The 6736-nt window shown below is 51.9% G+C and overlaps 1 protein-coding gene across 1 annotated transcript in view; it reads right to left on the bottom strand.

The window, feature by feature from the left end:
- The window catches only part of LOC116815868 (uncharacterized), a 385671-nt gene that overhangs the window by 287816 nt on the left and 91119 nt on the right, over positions 1-6736 (bottom strand). The window lies entirely within an intron of this gene.

Below are 6736 nucleotides of genomic sequence, written 5' to 3' on the forward strand. Positions count from 1 at the left end.
GTTGTTTCTTTAGATCATCATAAAGACTCCGGGACTTCTCCTGAATTTTGCCTGAACTCACTGGAGCACAGCATTGATTTTGATCCTTCCGTGAAACGAATGACAGTTTCTCAACCTGGCCATTAACATGCTGCTTAGTTGTCTCAGCTGATTGCATAGGAGCCAAACCCTTAACATGTTTCTGAATCCGTTCCTTGTTTTGCAGGATGGTTGAAACAGTCGATCGGGCGATAGCCAAAGCTTTACCAATTTCAGTTGGCGTCTCACCTTTTTCGGACCTCTTAATCATTTCATTTTTTGTATCCAAACTAATTCTTCTATATTTCCTAGAAGAAGAAACACCACTTGCACCAGATTTCCGCTTTTCTGCCATTATTATGGGCAAAGAAACACTAAATTTTAAGAAAAAGTTTGGAAGTGCAAAGATCCACCACGTAAAAATGGCTTCAGAACAGCAACTGAACACCTTGAGTTATGGAGATGGGCGGCACAGAACGTAGCTGTTCATGTATGAACTTGTTCACTGGCGTTGCGTTGCGTCCTCTCAAGCGCTGGAAAGTCCAAACTGACGTTGGAAAGTTAAAACAGGGTGTCAGTTTTATAAACGGCGTAAGTGCCTGTTCGTCGTAACTCGAACGTCGTAAAGTCGAGGGCTGCCTGCATAACAGAAAGGACACCAGATGTTACCCATTCTGGAGCAGAGACTCTGTCAGCGGAAGTGTCTCATGAAAGAGGATACCAGCTTTCGAAACTGGACAGGTACACCGTTGGATGAGAAATACTTTAATAGACAGGAAAATAACTTGTAAATGAGTACAGCCTATAGACTCTCTCTCATGTTTTCCTTTAACCTGTAACTGTATGTTTCCCATCCTTATACCAGCCTTCATTAGAATCTCTGTCTCAAGCTCTGTTAAATAAACTTCAATTTATTTTTACTGTAGACATGCCTAAGTAACTTGTGCTAAGCAGAGAGTTAAATTAAGGTGAAGCCAGCAAATTGGGGGGCACTGCTTCTGTGGAGGCAGCAGACTGGCATACATTGCAGATGCTCAGAAGACCAGGGACTGGGAATTCAAGTGTAAAAAAGGGGGGCTGCAAATAGAGGGAAAGAGTGGAGCTCATGGCACCGAGGGAGGAGTACCTCTATAGCCAATAGCCAGTGGCTGGCTGACTGGGCAAAAAATGGCAGATGAAATTCAGTGTTGATAAATACAAAGTAATGCACATTGGTAAAAAAATAACCACAACTACATATACAAAATTATGAGCATCTAAATTAGCTGTTACCACTCAAGAAAGAGATCTTGGAGTCATTGTGGATAGTTCTCTGAAAACATCTGCTCAACGTGCAGAAGCAGTCAAAAAAGCTAACAGAATGGAAGGAATGACTGGGAAAGGGACAGATAAGAAGACAAAAAATATCATAATGCCACTACATATATCAATGGTACGTCCACATTTTGAATACTGTGTGCAGTTCTGATCATCCCATCTCAAAAAAAGATAGATTAGAACTGCAAAAAGTAAAGAGAAGGGCTACAAAAATGATTAAGGGGATGAAACAGCTTCCATGCAAGAAGCGATGAAAAGACTGGGACTGTTCATCTTAGGAAAGGGATGATACAGATCTATCAAATCATAAATGGGATGGAAAAAGTGAATGAGGAAGTGTTATTTACCCCTTTACATAACACAAGAACCTGGGGGCATCCAATGAAGTTAATAGGCAGCAGGTTTGAAACAAACAACAGGAAGTATTCCTTCACACAGTGCACAGTCAGCCTGTGAAACTCAGCACCAAGGAATGCTCTTCCCTCAAATCCTGCTCTGGGGTGTGGGGCCCCCCTCTCAGGGCTGCTGCTGCCCAACCAGCACAACAGTGAAGGGATCCTGCTGTCCCTCTCAGCCCCCAGTAGCCACCTTCAGAACCAGCCCTGAGTCACCCCCCGCCTCCCTGAGCTTTCACTGAAACACAGAGTTAGTCATTAGAACTCCCTCCCAGTCAGGGGGATTTTCTGCAGTGGCTGGACGCAGCCCCTGGGGCAGCCCCAGGCTCTGCCCGCACCAACCCCACACCCAGAGCCTGCAGGCGAGGGGACCCCAGGGGAAAGGGTTGGGACCGGGCAGGGAAGTGACTCTGCACCAGCAACCCCACCCCAGCTCTGAGGGGGCTGCGAGTCTCAGAGCTCCTACCCTCCCCCAACAGGCTCTGCTCCCCCTAGCGCTTGCAGGAGCCGAGCCAGGCCCTGGAGAGCGACCGCCCCGGCCGGGCCAGGGCCTGAGTCCTCCAGCCCGAGGGGAGCAGAGAGGGGGCAGGAGGGAGACAGGGGAGAGACTGGGAGGAGCAGTAAGTGGGGAGAGAGGGTCCCAGCTCCCAGCCCTGCCCAGTTCCATGGGGGATGAGATGGGGAATGGGAGGGGAACATTAGAGCCCTTCTATGCAGATGCCCCAGGCATGAGAAGGTTTGGGAGGCACCTTCCCTAGAGGGGACCTCACCCCTGGGACCCCCTTCTCCACGTACCCCTCAGCCTGGGGAGACAAACCCTGATGGTCCCAAACAAGCCCTGAGCCACGTGCAGCCCCCAGTTACTGACTGGCCTGGCCCAGCTGCTGTCCTACCCTGGCCCTGGGGGCTGGTGAGCCCAGCTGTCCCCACTCCCTGCCCCAGAGCAGAGATCCCTCCCCTCCGGGGTGTGCAGGCAGCAGTGGGATCCCCCATCAGCCCTGGCCCAGATGCATGGAGACAAATTGCTCTTTATCTTGGGGAGAGTCAGAGACACACGGGACCCTGAATCTGTCTCCCTGGGGCTGGGGCTCTGTCCCGACTCAGGGCCTGAATGAAGAGCTGGTGGGGGTGGGACCAGTCAGTCCTTACCCTCCGTCTCTGGGCTCGGTGTGTCCCCAGGCTCTGGCTGTCCCTGGGAGCTGGCAGACCCCTGGGCTTCCCCCGAGCTCGGTGCCTCTCTGCATTCCCTGGAGTGAGTATTATATCTGCACTCAAAGGCCCCACCCGCCCACGACCGACACATGCATCACTAGAACCCAACCCTGTCAGTGTGAGTCCTCCCCTCCACATCCGCCCATGACTTGCCATGACACAGACCATTTGGCAGCTCCCTGATGTAACATAAGGTGACCAGATGTCCCATTTTTGGGGTCTTTTTCTTATATAGGCGCCTATTACCCCCCACTCCCTGTCCCCTTTTATTCACAGTTGTTGTCCGATCACCCTTCTTATGTTCACTTGGCCCCACTCTCTGGCTTGCCCCCAAGCGACCCAGGAGTAAAAGGTTTAGTTTCACTTTCCTGTTCCCAGAAATCTGCTGCTCTGACAGCAACCAGCCATTTCCCTTTCTGCCAACTCCCTGCTGCTGTGGGCTGAGTTGGGAAGCGTCATTAGGGTCAAAGAGCCACCTCCCATCCACATGTCTGTCCGTTGCTGCAGCTTGGCCTCTCCTCAGCTCCAGCCAGGTGTAGATGCAGCTGTACTAACTGAAGGAGTTTTTCCATGGGTGTAGAAACAGCACCTCTCTGAATGATGCTAACTGCACCAACAGACCTCCTCCTCCAGCCTTTACCCTCTATTATCCAACAGGGCCAGTTCTCCCCACTTCGTCCGATGCATATCAGATGGGTTATAGCCCACAGGGCTGGGAGCTGGGGGAGTGGTGTGGGCTGGGACCGGGTTGCTGTGCTTACCACTGCCACCAGTGAATGTGGGGGGGCTGGGCCCGACCCCTGCTGCTGGCGCCAGGCCCCCCGCTGATCCGCCGTGCTGCCCTGAGCCTCCCTGCCCTGCTGCTGCCCACCACAGCTCCTATCCCCGTGGCCCTGCAGGCCTTGAACGGATTTCCCCCCTCCCCCACAGAGGGGCTGGCCACCCAGCGGAGTGGCCTCTCCCCCTGCAGAGGGAGTGCAGGTGCTCAGGCTGTGTAGGCACCACCATAGGTAGGGACGACCCTGGGCTGCGTTCCTGGCCCGTGGCTGCAGGGCTCCACAGCTGTACCGCATCTTCCCCCAAGCGTTGCCCAGTCCCTGCTCCTCCTCATCCCTCCCTGAGCTTGAATGGTGCAAATCAGCTGTTTGCTGGACTCCAGAAGCTCTGGGAGAGCAGAGGTGGTGTTACTGAGTGCGGGCCTCCAGCTTTTCCCCATGAGTGCTCCAGAGGGAGAACCAGGTTTCAAGTTTACACCCAAAAGGTTAAAATGACTCAGGGCCTTCTTCCTGGTCCAGCAAATGGACAGGACTCTGGTCCCCTAAAGGCCCCAATCCTTAGGGGAGGAGTGGAAGGACTTGGCCTGCTGAGGCCTCATAAGACTGGGTCCTTGCTTGGAGCTGAAGCCCCTAGAGTGGGGTGATGCCTGGTAAGCCTAACAGATGTGTAGGTTCTTGTATTGCTTTTACTATGTCGTTTTTTTACTTTACGAATGATGTAGGCTTGTTTAGAAAGAGCTGAGTGGTAACTTTACGCCTGTAGCAATTATTCTGTCTCTGTCTCAGAAGTGAAAGCAAGCAGATGTCCTAGGACAGCCTGTCTGTGCTGGGAATGACAGTAACTGCCTGGAGTGCTGCAGCCTAGACCACACCCTGATCAGAAGGAAGAGGGACATGGGTCTCCACCCCACAGAGGCAATGAGGGGGAGGGATAGCTCAGTGGTTTGAGCATTGGCCAGCTAAACCCAGGGTTGTGAGTTTGATCCTTGAGGGGGCCATTTGGGGAACTGGGGTAAAAATCTGGGGTTGGTCCTGCTTTGAGCAGGAGGTTGGACTAGATGACCTCCAGAGGTCCCTTCCAACCCTGATATTCTATGAATGGCTCGCTGGAGCATGGCTGCCTTTGCAGCATCAGTGAGAGGAGATACAGGTATGGTTACCTTGAACAGTAACACCTCTCTCTGTGAGAGAGGCAGGGCTAGGACACACCACTCTCATCAGCATCTCCCCAGGAGGTGTCATGGACCCACAGGATAGGTGCTACAGCCCCAGCTTTGGAATAGTCTCTAAGAGGAGCCAGTTCATTGCGCCAGACCCCCTCGGGGTCTCACTCCTCCTCCAGGGTAGGTCATGCAGCCTCGCCACCTCCTGACACTGAGCCTCTGAGCTCCAGCACTCCTGCCTCACAGCGAGGGCTCTGTTCAGTGAGTCCAACTGAGATAGACTCCTGGTGAACATTTGTCCACTCTTCAGGGACTAATGCACGTCCTCCAGCATTTGCACTGACTGTCCAAACAATCAGCTTTATTAGTCAGCTGGGCACAGTATAACAAGTCCTTAGGTTATCACAGAGAAATGAAGGGTAAAGCATAGACCATGCTGGTCAGCCCAGAGCCCAGCCAAGCTGTTCTGAACCCCCTTGTTCAAGCACTATCTGTCTCCCCATCTGACCTCCTTGGTCAGAGCCCCCAACTCCTTCCAGCAGCCAACTCTTATTCCCCCACCTCACACCTTCCCAGTCCTTTGTTCTCCAGCTGGGGGATATTTGCTTGTCTACCACACTGAGAGATGGGGGGCCTCCCTCTGCCTCTGGGTGGTTGAGTGCTGGGTGTCAGTGTCCAGGTAACTGGGTTGGCTATTGTCTAATAGATTTCTCCTTTTCCAGTCAGCCATTCAGTCTCAGACAGCTAGATGACATTCATACCTATGTCTTTTAGCCTGCTCTGAGAGCAAACAGTCCTTTTTCACTCATTAGGTAACAATGCATCACATAGAGGAAACTGAGGCACACATACACTTCAGAAAAATACTACAGAAAATTTCCACTTTGCCACTGAAGGCTCCTGGCCTAGCATGCTGGTTTTTGTGAATCCCATCCTTAGGTGTCAAGCTTCAGAGGGGTAGCTGTGTTAGTCTGTTTCAGCAAAAACAATGAGGAGTCCTGTGGCACCTTAGAGACTAACAAATTTATTTGGGCATAAGCTTTCATGGGCTATAACTATCTGATACACATCGGAAGAAGTGGGCTGTAGCCCATGAAAGTTTATGCCCAAATCCATTTGTTAGTCTTTAAGGTGCCACAGGACTCCTCATTGTTCTTAGGTGTCTATCTCTCCCTATGCAGTGTATGGGGAGCCCAGGCACCTAACTCAGGCCTTATGGAGCACAGTCTTGTTCCAGTGATTTTCTACATGTCTAAAAATTAGGCATTGCAATACCTAAGTCCCCTTGTGGCTCTGGGCCACAGCCCTCAGTTCTGGAGAACTGGCCCTGTTGGATAATAGAGGGTAAAGGCCGGAGGAGGAGCTCTGTTGGCGCAGCTAGCATCATTCAGAGAGGTGCTGTTTCTACACCTATGGAAAAATGACTTCAGTTGGTGAAGCTGCATCTACATGAGGGGTCTGTGCCAGGGCTGCCCAGAGGATTCAGGGGACCTGGGGCAAAGCAATTTTGGGGGAACCTTCCATAAAAAAAAGTTGCAATACTATAGAATACTATATTCTTGTGGGGGCCCCTGTGGGGTCCGGGGCCTAGGGCAAATTGCCCCACTTGCCCACCCCATGCCCTGGGCACCCCTCGTCTGTGCCGGCAGAGATTGTGTAGTGTAGACACAGTCTGAGTGAGAGATGCGATGCTCACATGCACCATTGTTCCCTGTAACACTGACAGATCCCGGTCATTGGTGGACGGGATTGAACCTGGGAACCTCTGGAGCTAAATGCTCTAGCCTCTGTTGCATAACCTAAAAGCTACCTGGCTGTTAACTAAGGCTGTAGCGGACTCATTAATCTCTTTTTG

This window comes from Chelonoidis abingdonii, chromosome 10, assembly GCF_003597395.2.
Source record: "Chelonoidis abingdonii isolate Lonesome George chromosome 10, CheloAbing_2.0, whole genome shotgun sequence".
NCBI classification, from domain to species: Eukaryota; Metazoa; Chordata; order Testudines; family Testudinidae; genus Chelonoidis; species Chelonoidis abingdonii.